The following is a 13,341-nucleotide window of genomic DNA, read 5'->3' as shown; positions in this document are numbered from 1 at the left end:
AAGCATCTGTTTGCACTAGAGACTCTTTGATATAGTCAGGGGCCAGTAACACTGGTGCTGAACACATAGCCTGTTTCAGAGTGTCAAAGGCTTTTTGACACTCTGGGCTCCAAATAACTTTCTTGGGCTGTTTCTTTGAGGTGAGTTCTGTCAGAGGAGCCACTATGGTCCCATGGATTTGAACAAACTTCCTTTAATATCCAGTCAGGCCAAGAAAGGCCCTGACCTGAGTCTGGGTTTCAGGAGCCTCCCAATCCAGGATAGTCTGGTTCTTGGGCTGGAGAGACTGTACATGGCCTCCACCAAAAAGGTGGCCCAGGTACACATCTGAACTTTGACCTATCTGCTCTTGCTTGCCTTGATAGTCAGGCCTGCTTAAAGCAGGGCCTGAAGCACTTCTTTCAGGTGGACCAGGTGGTCCTCCCAGGTGGAACTGAATACAGTTATATCATCCAGATGAGCTGCACTGAAAGATTCCAACCCAGATAGGACTCTGTTCACCAACCGTTGGAAGGTGACAGGAGCATTTTTCAGGCCACAGGGCATCACTTTGAACTGAAAGTTGCCCTCTGGTGTGGAAAATGCAGACCTCTCCTTAGCTCCTGGACTTACGGCAAACTGCCAGTATCCTGAGGTCAGGTCAAATGTACTCAGAAACTTGGCAGCCCCAGACCTATCAATGAGCTCATCAGCTCCAGCTATGGGGTGAGCATCGGTCTTGGTGACTGCATTTAGACCTCTGTAGTCTACGCAGAATCTTAGGGCCAGATGTAGAAAAATTGCAAATTGCGACTTGCAATTTGCGAGTCCTTCCGACTCGCAAATTGCAAGTCGCAATTTGCAATGCAGAACGGTGTCTCAGACACCATCTGCGAGTCGGTATGGGGTCGCAGAGACCCACCTCATTAATATTAATGAGGTGGGTCGCAAATTGCGGCCCCATACCGACTATAGGCACTCGCAAACATGGAGGCCTGCTGTAGTCAGCAGACCTCCATGTTCGTGACTGCTTTTAAATAAAGCAGTTTTTTTTTTTTAAGTGTAGCCCGTTTTCCTTAAAGGAAAACGAGCTGCACTTAAAAAAAAAAACGAAACCTTTAGTTTCTGTATTTTTTCAGGGCAGGTAGTGGTCCCTTGGACCACTACCTGCCCTGAAAAAATAGTTCACTTAAAAAAAAAAACGAAACCTTTAGTTTCTGTATTTTTTCAGGGCAGGTAGTGGTCCCTTGGACCACTACCTGCCCTGAAAAAATAGTTTTGGGTCCATTCACAAAGGGGAAGGGGTCCCATGGGGACCCCTTCCAATTTGCGAGTGGGTTACAATCCACTTCAAGTGGATGGTAACTGCAACACCATTTGCAACCGCATATGCGGTCGCAAATGTTATTGCATACCACTACGAATTGCAAATAGGAAGGGAACACCCCTTCCTATTTGCGATTCTGAAATGCATTTTGCGAGTCGGTCCCGACTCGCAAAAGGCATTTCTGCATTGGAAACACGCATTTGCGAGTCGCAAACGGCAGATTTTGCCGTTTGAGACTCACAAAGTGTTTCCTGCATCTGGCCCTTAATTCCTTTTTCCCACCTTGGGGATTGGGTTTGGGTACCAGTACCACTGGAATGGCCCAAGGACTTTCAGAGGGCTCAATTACATTGGGATCCAACATCTTAGCCACCTCAGCTTTGATGTTGGCCTTTACCTGGTCAGACAGCCTGTACAGCTTGTTCTTGACAGGTAAGCTGTCCCCAGTGTCAATATCATGGACACTAATTGGTGAGTCCAGGGGTCAAAGAGAACAGGCCAGCATTAACTACTCCAAAACTTGTCTACAGTCTTTTTGCTTGTGGGCTGTCAACTTGGGAGAGAGTACCACTCCCTCCACTGACCCATCTTTTGCATTTGTGGAAAGGAGGTCTGGCAGAGGTTCACCCTCTTCTTCCTTCCCTTCATCAGTGACCGTAAGCATGGTCATTTCTGCCCTGTCAGACTGTTGACATTTAGGATCCTATGAGGATTTTTGGGGGTGCCAAGGTCCATCAGGTAGGTGACCTCCCCCTTCTTCTCCAAAATTGGATAGGGCCCAGTCCATTTGGCCTGAAGTGCCCTAGGAGTTAAAGGCCCCAAACCCCACACCAGCTGACCTGAATAATACTCAGGCATGGTAGCCTTCTGGTCATGCCAGAGCTTCATGAGCTCTTGGCTGGCCTCCAGGTTGCTGCTTGCCTTCTTCATGTACTCTGCCATGCGTGATCCATACCTGGCACATAGTCACGCACATTCCATTTGGACTCTTTGAAATGCTTCTCCCAAGACTCTTTTACCAAGCACAATGGGCCTCTTATAGAGTGCCCAAACAGTAAATCAAAGGGGCTGAATCCAACCCCTTTTGTGGCACCTCCCTGTATGCAAACAGGAGGCATGGGAGGAGAACATCCCATCTCCTCCTGAGTTTGTCAGACAAACCCATGATCATGCCCTTCAGGGTCTTGTTAAATCTTTGCACCAACCATTGGTCTGGGGATAATATGGGGTGGTGAAGTTATATGTAACACCACACTCATCCCACATGGCTTTCAGAGAGGCTGACATAATGTTGTGCCCCTATCTGAGACCACCTCCTTTGGGAATCCCACTCTGGTAAACACACCAAGTAGGGCCCTAGCCACTATGGGAGCAGTGACTGTTGTGAAGGGTATTGCCTCAGGGTACCTGGTGGCATGGTCCACAACCACAAAAATGTACCTGTTGCCTGAGGCAGTTGGTGGGTCTAGGGGACCAACAATGTCAATCCCCCACCCTCTCAAAGGGAGTCCCAACCACTGGCAGTGGTATCAAGGGTGCCTTTGGCCTTCCCTCTGCCTTGCCACTGGTCTGGCAGGTGAAGCTCCTTTACTTTCTCTGGCATGGGGGACCAATAGAAATGATTGACAGGCTTGTTCCAGGTCTTGGTCTGCCCCAAATGTCCAGCTAAAGCAATGTTATGGCTCAATGTTAGGAGGAATTCTCTATACGTCTGGGAGACCACCACTCTCCTGTTTGCCCCTGGTTCGGTGTCCCTTACCTCCCTGTAGAGAACTCCATCCTCCAAATAAACCTTGTGGATCCTACTGGTATCCCCTTTTTCTTGCTGGGCAGCGGTCTGCCTCAGGCCCTCAAGAGTGGTACACTCTCTTTGTCCCTGGCACAATTCCTCGCTGGTGGGCCCACCTGCCCCTTGCAGTTCTGCCAAGTCAGGCAGAGCACGCAGTAGAAGGGAGCGAACCCTCAGAGGCCAGACCCCCCCTCAGGTTTGGATTGCTCCTAACTCTCTGTACTTGGTACAGCTGGCAAGTGAGACCCACTGCCCTTTCTCTTCTTTTTGGAGGCTTGGCCCATTGTTCCAGGGTCCAAGTGTCCAGCACGTCCCTGTTGTGCTGCCTGTGACCTGGTCACCACACACACCCATTTAGGGAGGTCCAGCATCTGTGCATGGACCCTTCTTTCCACCTCTGACCATTCAGATGCTTTCAGATCATTTCCCAGCAGACATTCTACTGGGAGGGCAGGAGCTACTGCTACCTTCTTAGGGCCGGTCACACCTCCCCTTTCCAGGCTCACCATGGCCATGGGAGGGAGTTTGGTTCTGCTATCTGAATATGTTACTTGGTGGAAGACATCAGGTAAGACCTGCTCTGGAGAAACCAGCTTCCCTGTGACCATTGTCCCACTGGCTCCTGTATCTCTCAGAACTTTCACCTCAGTCCCATTGACTTTAGGCCTCTGCTATATCTCTCCATGTTGGGAGGTAAGGTGACCATAGCTGCAATGTCCACCAACCCACAGACACTAAGGTGACTTCTGTGTACCCTGATCTCAGCCCTGGGCCAACTTTCACCCCCATACCTACACTAGCAAGCCCATGGGACTGCCCACCAGTGTGGAGCAGATAGCATCCCCTCTTTTGTGTCCAGGTTGATGGCACCCAAAACACTTGTCGGCCTTAGTAAGCTCTTGAAACTTTCCTGCCTTAACAGGATCATAATGCTTCCTGTGGTACCCTTTCCCCTTAGAAGTGGCATGGCTCCCCAACCCTAAGAAGGTTTTGGGGACTCTTGTGAGGACTCTTTTGAACAACCTTCCCTTGGTTCTTCCCCTGAGAAGAACCATGTCCTCCCTTTTTCTGGTCACCCCCTAGAGGTTTCTGGTTAACCCTAGTTCGTAACCAGTCACCTGCTGCCTCCCCCAGCTCACTGGGGTTGGTCAACCTAGAGTCAAGTAGATACTGGCGTGGCTTCTCTTGGGCACAATTAGTCCGAAGGTGCTCCCTCATAATCAAATTATAAAGCCCCTCAAAGGTACTTACCCTGTATCCAGCCCTCTAGTGTCTTAACTGAGATGTCCACAAAATCAACCCAGGACTGGGTACTTGTCTTCTGGGTGTCCCTAAACTTAAGCCTATAATGTTTTGGGGTCAGACCAAACTTTTTAGTTAGGCATCTCTTCATATTAGTGTATGAATCTGCCTCCTCCCAACTTGAGGTCAGAAGCCTATCCCTCCCAGAATTGGGGACCAACTCCCATAAAAGTGAACCCCAGTACTGAGGCTTAACTCTCCTCATTTGGAGGGCCCTCTCCAAGTCCCTCAGCCATTTGTCTATATCATCATAGGCTTAGGCAGGAACTACGCCCTTGGGTAGTTTGGGACAAAACCCCCACCCATGGACATCTCAGCTTCACTGTCGTCTCCAACATCCCTTTTCCAGGGCCAGCTTCTCTGCCTCCAAAGCTATATATGATAGCTGGGCCTCCAGCTCTCTTTCCCTAAGGGACAGGTTCTCTCCTTCTGAAGGGACCTCCTTCCCCCAACTAGCTTTGGGTATGGCCCTGGTGACTGTGTGCAGTGAGGACCGGTCTTCCTCATCCTCACCCAGGCTCAGATGCCATCTCTTCCCTGAGTGGTTGGAGACAGCATCCTCCCCTTCTTCTTCCTCCCCTGGAGCTTCCTCTGTGCCTACATCTTGTGCCTCAGCCCATGCTGCAGGGAATTAATCAAAACATTTGTTCTGAGGTTAGTGGCTGCAGGCATCCCCCTCTCAGTACACAACCCCCTAATATTGACTACTGTCATAATGGGTAGGCTAGCCAGATCAAGCTCCATGGCTCCCTAGTTTTGTGTCAACCAAAACTTTTTGCAAAAATTGGAATTAAGAATTTAGGAATATCCCACAAATGCAATCAAAGAAATTAATCCAAATAAAAAATAAAAACAATTCTTCCATTAGGACAATATAAAGGATTTTTAATTTGCTTTACTTAAAACTGTAGTGTGATACTGAACACAGGTACTGGATCCCACCACTGCGCACCAAAAATGTTGGAAAGTGGATTATTGGTAAGGGCAGGTAAGTACCTACACTTAGCAATAGGCCAATAAACCCCACTATGTTTAGTTAGCTCTCAGTAAATTAACCCCCAGCTCAAACACAAGGGATGGTGGGAGGAAAACAAGAGTGACACACACACGCACAACACACACCTGACACATACACACCATACACACAACCAGCTGCACATGTAAACCAATGGCACCCGACACACTGCAAAATAAAACACGGACCACAATGCTGGAGTACCGACATGTATTAGCATAGCAAAACCCACCACCTGAAGAAAATATATACAAATGTCCATAAAGGGCCAATGCCCAGCCCAAAGTCATGTGGGCACACAAGGCCACAGGGCACAGTCCAAGGCCCAACCTATATCCTGACACATCCAGAGAGAACACTGCAGGGGAATCATTTTGCAAGTGGGAAGGCACTTCAGGAGGACAGGGGGCACCTCAGCCGAATACGGGAATGTCCCCACTGGTTCTGGAGGGGGCACATGCCCATTGCTTTGTCCTTGGGAGAGCAAGGCCACAGTCTCTGAAGTGGGTGACTTGTCCACTGGTTCTGGAGGGGGCAACATACCCTTTGCTTTGTCCTGGGGAGTACAAGGCCACAGTCTCTGAAGAGGGTGACTTGCCCACTGGTTCTGGAGGAGGCAGCCCGCACAGTACCCCCTGGAGGGTGGCCTACATGGTGTCCACTGGCGATAACGGCTGCACTGTGGTGGTGTTTGGAGGAGCCTCCTGGGCAGCCTCTGTACTGTACGATCGCTGCACTGTGGTGGTGGTTGGAGGAACCTCCTAGGCAGCCTCTGCACTGTCCGATGGCTGCACTGTGGAGGTAGTTGAGGGAGCCTCCAGGGAAGCCTCTGCACTGTCTGATGGCTGCAATGTGTTGGTTTGTTGCAGGAGCCTCCTGGGCAGCCTCTGCACTATCTGGTGGCTGCATTGTGGTGGTGGTTGGAGGTGCCTCCTGGGCAGCCTCTGCACTCACTGATGGCTGCACTTCCACAGCTGCCGGTGGGGGCCCCCTGACAGTTGGTGGTGGTGGCAGTGTCAGCCTGACAGCTTCTGTTGGCGTAGAGTGCCTCGTCTTCTCCTGTACATGGGGTGTGGATCTCTTAACCTTCCTGGAAGGGGTGGATGGGCTTTTCCCCTCTCTGCCTGGTGGTGCAGTCTCCTTCCCCTTCTTCACAGGTAGTGGTGGCCCCTTCCCCTTCTTCACAGGTGGTACAGGCCCCTTCACACTCTTCCCTGGTGGTGCAGACCCCTTCTCACTCTTCCCTGGTGGTGCAGGCCCCTTCACACTCTTCCCAGGTAGTGCTGGCTCCTTCCCCTTCTGTGATGGAGGTCTGGTATTCGCACCACCACGAGCAGGTGGTGCTACCACTGTCCCTGTGGACTGTTTGGCTGAGGTGCTGGGCTGTGTCCTTGGTACCCTGCCCACACGTGCAGGACAGGGGGTATGGAAGAAGTCAAATTGAGAAAGGAAAAGCTTTTTAAGGACGGTGGGGGGGAGCAGGGAGGAGTAATGGGAGTGGAGGATGAGGGAGTGGTTGTTGGAGGCGTATGTTTGCTGGACTTGAGTGCAGGTGCATGGGCAGTATGCTGATGTGAGGTAGGTGGCTGTTGGGTGTGTGGATGCTTGTGTTTTTGTCCGTTAGGCGGGGGGATAGACACGGTGGGAGAGGAAACAGGGGACGCATGTGTGTGCTGCTTGGTGTGGTGGTGCTGGTAGTGGATGTTGATGTAGTGCATGCATGTGTGAGTGTGGACGTAACTGGGAGGGAGGTGGTAGAGGGGGAGGAGGAGGAGACAGTGGAGGCAGTGGATGTTGTCGTGTCTGCAACTGTATGGTGTTTGTGTGAGTGCCTGTGGGATGAAGTGTGGTTCTTGTGTTTGCCTGTGCCACTCTTGTGTGTTGTCTTGTGTGCATACTTGTCTGTATGTGTGCCAGGGATGGGTTGGGGTTGAGGGGAGTGGGACTGGGAAGTGGTAGTTTGAGTGGGGACAGCAGGGACAGGGTCAATGGCTGCCATCAGAGAGGAGGCCAGAGCCCTAATCGATCTCTGTTGGGCTACCAATCCACCGTGAATGCGCTCCAGGAATGCATTGCATTGCTGCATCTGGGATGCCAGCCCCTGGATGGCACTCACAATGGTTGACTGCCCAACAGAGATGGATCTCAGGAGGTCAAAAGCCTCCTCACTCAGGGCAGCAGGGCTCACTGGGGCAGGGCCAGAGGTGCCTGGGGCGAAGGTGATGCCCACCCTCCTGGGTGAGCGGGCATGGGCAACTCGCTGAGGGGGCGCTGGGATGGCGGTGCTGGTACGGGGGTGGTGGCTGTACCTGCAGCTGGGGTGGTCACAGAGGTGTCCGCCACCACCAAGGAGCTCCCATCGGAGGAGGTATCTGAGTCTGTGTTGTCTCCTCCTGTCTCCACAGTGGTGCTTCCCTTGCCCTCCGTCCCACTGGTTCCCTTGGTGTCGGTGGACTCTGCCTCCAGGGTCCTGTGGGATGCAGCTCCCTCTGTTGCCGGTGCCCCTGCTCCTCTGCCAGATAATGCTAATGCACACAAGGACAGGATGACAGAACAAAAAAGGGGGGGAGATAGACAAAGGAAATACTGGGTAAATTACTGCACCAACACCACCGTTGGCGTACACAGCACCTCACACACAGAGAACAGGCCTAAGCAATATGCATTACACTGGCTAGTCACCAAGGCATGATAAGAAGCACACACCGCCAACTGCAGCACACCTGGGACCCACGATGCCCTGCCTGAAAGGGACTAATAACAAGCTAAGTTACTTGTATTTGACATGCAACCATTACCCTAGAGATGAGCCATGCTACAATGTCTGGCTTGGCCTTAGGGGCACCCACTAACATACAACCACCACCTGGATACCACCCCACCAGCCCAAATATGTAGTGATACCCACTGTACTCACCCCCTTGTGGCTGCTGTGCTTCTCTCAAGCTCCCATCCAGCTCAGGGTACACCACCGTCAGTATGTGGGCCATCAGGGGGTCAAGGTCCGTTGGGCACCCCTTCCTCATTGGGAGGCCATCCCCAGCTGGGCTGCCACGGTCTTCCGTGCCCAGCATCTCAGGTGCTCCCACCGTTTTCGACAGTGGGTGCTCCGCCTGCCATAGACCCCTAGGATCTGCACCTCCTTGGCGAAGGCATGCCATAAGCCTTTCTTTTGATGGGCGCTGAGCTGCAGAGGCAATAAAGATAGGAGGACACCATTAAAGTAACAGTCTAGCCTGTCACACACATGGCCCACCATACCTGTTTTTATCAACATTGGTACAAACATAGCCCAGCGCACAACATGTACACTGGCAACAGATAATACCTCCCTACACAATGCCTTCACACACATCTCCATGCATCCATGCCACATGCATCGTGCCCACAGTGTACTCACCTGTTGGTCTGGAGGCCCATACGGCAGTCTGTGATGGGGTAGGACCCCATCCACCAGACGCTCCAACTCCTCCGAAGTGAAGGATGGGGCCCTTTCCCCAGTCACATGGGCCATGGTAGTTTCCAGACACCGGTCACAGCAGAACATGCAGTGTAGGTCTTCTCCTGTTGAAGGTCAGGAAACAAGTGAGGAATCAGATAGAAAATGGCGGTCACGTCTGCAGTGGTGTACACCGTCACCGCTGGCGTACATCCCCATTGGCCACTGTACTCCATAGGGCCCAATATTATCCAATGAGGAATTGCATGGTGGTGCATGACCGCCTACCGCCACGATGCCCAATGTCAGTGGAATTACCTCACTTCCACCTGTCTCTCCACACAGGACAGGCGATCGCCATTTCAGAGGGGGGGGGTGAACAGGCCTATCAAGAATTGCTGCGTCACAGGATAAATAGGCACATACTTTGAAATTTATAATGTGGACTGCTGTTGTGGTTTAGTTGTTCAAATTGTGACAGCCTTCTCACTCTTGTGTCCCTTAGATACCTACCACTGCGGATGAATAGGAGATGGAGACATACCCCGTGTACAGACCCCTGGTGAACTTACCTACACTGTAGGACAGGCATATTATACTGACCCATAGACTGGACAGGACCACAAACACAGAGCTGTGTGCCCAGTTGGAGCCAGACCTGATCTCATCTATCCATCATCCTACTGAGAATCCCCCTCTTGTGCAAGTGCTATCAGGTCTCAATTTCTGAGACTGTGTTCTTTCCAAGTGACAGTGGGTTTGGCAGCAGGAATGTCACAGCCAATGTTCTCAATTGTGCTGGCAAGAGTGTTGTTGGCCCTGGTATAACACATGTGCATCTACATAGCTTTCCCCCAGGTGGAAGATCTGGCCACTGTGAAGGCTGGATTCTATGCAATGGGACATATCCCCAATATTATTGGGATGATTGACGGGGCACATATTGCGTTTGTCCCTCCTCCCCGCCAGAAAGAACAGGTGTACAGGAATAGTAAGAGTTTCCACTCAATGAATGTACAGATGGTGTGCCTGGTGAACCAGTACATCTCCCACGTCAATGCTAAATATCCTGGGTCGGTGCATGATGCCTTTGTCTTGAGGAATGGCAGCATCCCAAATGTGATGGCCCAACTACAGAGGCACAGGGTGTGGCTTATAGGTGAGCATTGTTTCCCACCCAGTGTATGTTAGTGTATGCCTCTGATGTTAACCTCATAGGATAGTGTGTGGCTAAATGTTGTCCTTAACTATTTGCAGGTGACTCTGGCTACCCATACCTATTGTGGCTGCTGATCCCTGTGGCGAATGCCAGGACCAGGGCTGAGGAATGTAATAATGAGGCACATGGGCAAACCAGAAGGATCATTGAGACGACATTTGGCCTCCTGAAGGCCAGGTTCAGGTGCCTCCATCTGACAGTCCCTGTGCTACTTACCCGAGAAGGCCTCCCCGATAGTAGTGGCATGCTGCATGTTGCACAACCTGGCCCTCAGACACCATGTACCTTTTCTGCATGAGGAGCAGACTGGAAATGCCCCTGTGGCTCCAGTGGACCCTGGGGACAGTGAGGATGAGGATGTGGACAACAGGACATCAGTTATCTGTCACTACTTCCAATGACACACAGGTGAGACAGTGCAACTTCACATTTCTATGACTATTGGTGTATTCTGTGTGGCTGTGGCATGATGCATTACACACTTTTTACCTCTACTTACTGTCACCTATGGATTATCATTTTACAGATGTTGGTGATATTACAACAATGTCCTGATGTGATCACTATAGCCAGCTACAGGTCATCATTTCTATGCTCCCACAATGTACAGTTCATTTGCAATGGATGTAGCTGTTTCCATCAATCATATCACAACCGGAGAGTTAAAGGAGATTGGAACCAAGTATCTGGTAGGAATCGACCCATACTAGCTTCCTACATATAAAGCCAATAAACACAAAATGATTCACTAATGATACAGAGCTATTATCACAGGAAATTATCCACGGGCTCCTAGACCTCGCTGGGTGTCAAAAAAGTGGAGTGTGAGTGCTGTGGGATGGTGATGGGTAGGGGGAGGGGGGATTTCCTTTACGGACTAGGAGCCCGTGGATAATCTCCCGTGGTTATAGCTCCGTATCATTAGTGAACCCCATACCCTTTTGTGTTTATTGGCTGTTTCCATCAATACACATTTTCAATACATGAAATACTAGTAGTCGAGTTTTGTCCAAGGGTGTTTATTGTAGTGCTATGAAATTTAGAGGAAAGTGCAATGGAATGAGGTGATGATGGAGTAAAGTCCAGGGTATTGTTCCAGTCTGTTTATAGCACAAGGTGGACAATCAGGAGAGTCTCATTTCCTGGCGGTGGTCTTGGCAAGTGTCTCTGACTTCTGTCTGGGTTGCATGGAACGTTTGCAGGTGGTTCACCCTCTTCAGGGGGAGGTGTGCTGGTGGCCTGTGGGTCCTGTGGTGGGGCCTCCTGCCCACTAGAGGAAGTGGAGGGCTGTTCAGTTGACTTGCTAGTGGTAGGGGCCCGCTGGTGTGCTGTTGCCTCCCTCATGATGTTAGCCATGTCTGTCAGCACCCCTGCAATGGAGATCAGGGTGGTGTTGATGGCCTGCAAGTCCTCCCTGATCCCCTGATACTGTCCCTCCTGCAGCCGCATGTTTTCCTGCATGTTGTCAAGGATCTGGTCCATCGTGTCCTGGGAATGTTAGTAGACTCCCAGGATCTCAGACAGTGCCTCCTGGAGAATCGCACAGCAGCCCTCCCAATTTCCCTGTTGGCCTGTGCCCCTTTCCCCTGAACGGTGAGCCCACTGCCACTGGCCCCAGGTCCCTGATTGTCTTGGGTGTGAGGTGTGGCTTGGGGTCCCTGTACAGATGGGCACACTGCTGATTGATGTGTCCTGGGTCAGAGATGTGGGTATTCTGGGTGGGTGCTGTGGTGTTGGATCCTGATGGGGGAGGCTCTGTGGTGGTTTGTGATTGTGCTTGGGTGACGGGCTGTCCAGTGGTCCCTGATGGGCCAGGTAGGTTCTCCAGATCCAGAAGTCCAGAGTTACTGTCATCACTGGGATCCTCTTCTGTTGGGGGACTGGATAGCGGTGGCACCTCCTCTCCACTGACATTGGCTGGGGTACCTGTGGGGATGTAAGTGATGTATTATGCTTCAAATGTATGACATTTGTACATCCCTGGCTTCCCCTCTATCATTGGTGTTGCCCTGCCAGCTTTTGCTTGTGTATGGTGATGTATTGTAGGAATTAGTTTCCCTATGCTGTGCATGCTTTAGTGATGGGTATCCGTGCAGGGCTGGGAGGGGTGTCCATACATTGGTATGGCATGCAGGGCTTGGCATTGGGGTTAGTCAGATGTGTAGGTGCAGTGTAGTGATGGGGGTGAGGGTGTCGGTGTGAGATGGCATGCAGGTATTGGGGGGTGATAAGTAATAAATGTTGACTCACCAGTGTCCAGTCCTCCAGCAACTCCAGTGAGTCCCTCAGGATGCAGTAATGCCAGTAATTGCTCCTCCCATGCTGTGAGCTGTGGGGGAGGAGGTGGGGGTCCACCGCCAGTCCTCTGTATGGCGAGCTGGTGTCTTGCTGCTATGGAATGTACCTTGCCCCGTAAGTCGGTCCACCTCTTCCTGATGTCGTCCCGTGTTCTTGGGTGCTGTCCCACAGCGTGGACCCTGTCCACGATTCTCCGCCATAGCTCCATCTTCCTTACAATGGAAATCTGCTGTACCTGTGCTCCAAACAGCTGTGGCTCTACCCTGACAATTGCCTCCACCATGACCCTTAACTCCTCCTCAGTGAAACGGGGGTGCCTTTGTGGTGCCATGGGTGTTGTGAGATGTGTGTTGGTGAGGGTGTGTTGGGTAATGTGGTGGAGTGTGTGATGTGGAGTGTGTGAGGGGTGTAAGGGTGTGAATGGTGTGTGTGTCTAGTTGTCCCTGTGCTCTTCTTCTCAATCTCCTGGTAGCAATTGGTGTTTGTAAGGGGTTGTGGGTGATGTGGGTGTGTTTTATAGTGGTGTGGGTGTGTGGGTGTGGTGTGTGTATGAGTGTCAGATGTGTGTTTTTAGTATTGGCCAATGTGGTGTTGTTTTGTATGTCGATTTTGAGCGTGGCGGTATGTACCGCCAATGGTTTACCGCCGTTGAATGTTTGCGGTAGTGATTCGTGGATCATAATGTGATGGGTGTTGTTCTGTTGGCATACCGGTGTGGGTGTTGGGACTGCCACTTTACCACTGACCTTTGGTCTGGTGGATTTGTGTGTGTGACAGTATTCTGTCGGATTGGTGTGTGTGTCACGATATGGTGAACGGATATCCGCCACCTCGGCGGTATGTTTGCAGCCATCAGCGTGGCGGTAAGCGGGATTTACCGCCAATGTCATAATGAGGGCCAAAGTGTGTAAAGCATTTAAGTATCACAAAACAGTAATTAAATAAAACACAGGAAACAGTTTAAAAATCCAAA

Source organism: Pleurodeles waltl, chromosome 2_1 (assembly GCF_031143425.1).
Source record: "Pleurodeles waltl isolate 20211129_DDA chromosome 2_1, aPleWal1.hap1.20221129, whole genome shotgun sequence".
NCBI classification, from domain to species: domain Eukaryota; kingdom Metazoa; phylum Chordata; class Amphibia; order Caudata; family Salamandridae; genus Pleurodeles; species Pleurodeles waltl.
Note: the sequence above shows the minus strand (reverse complement) of the source record.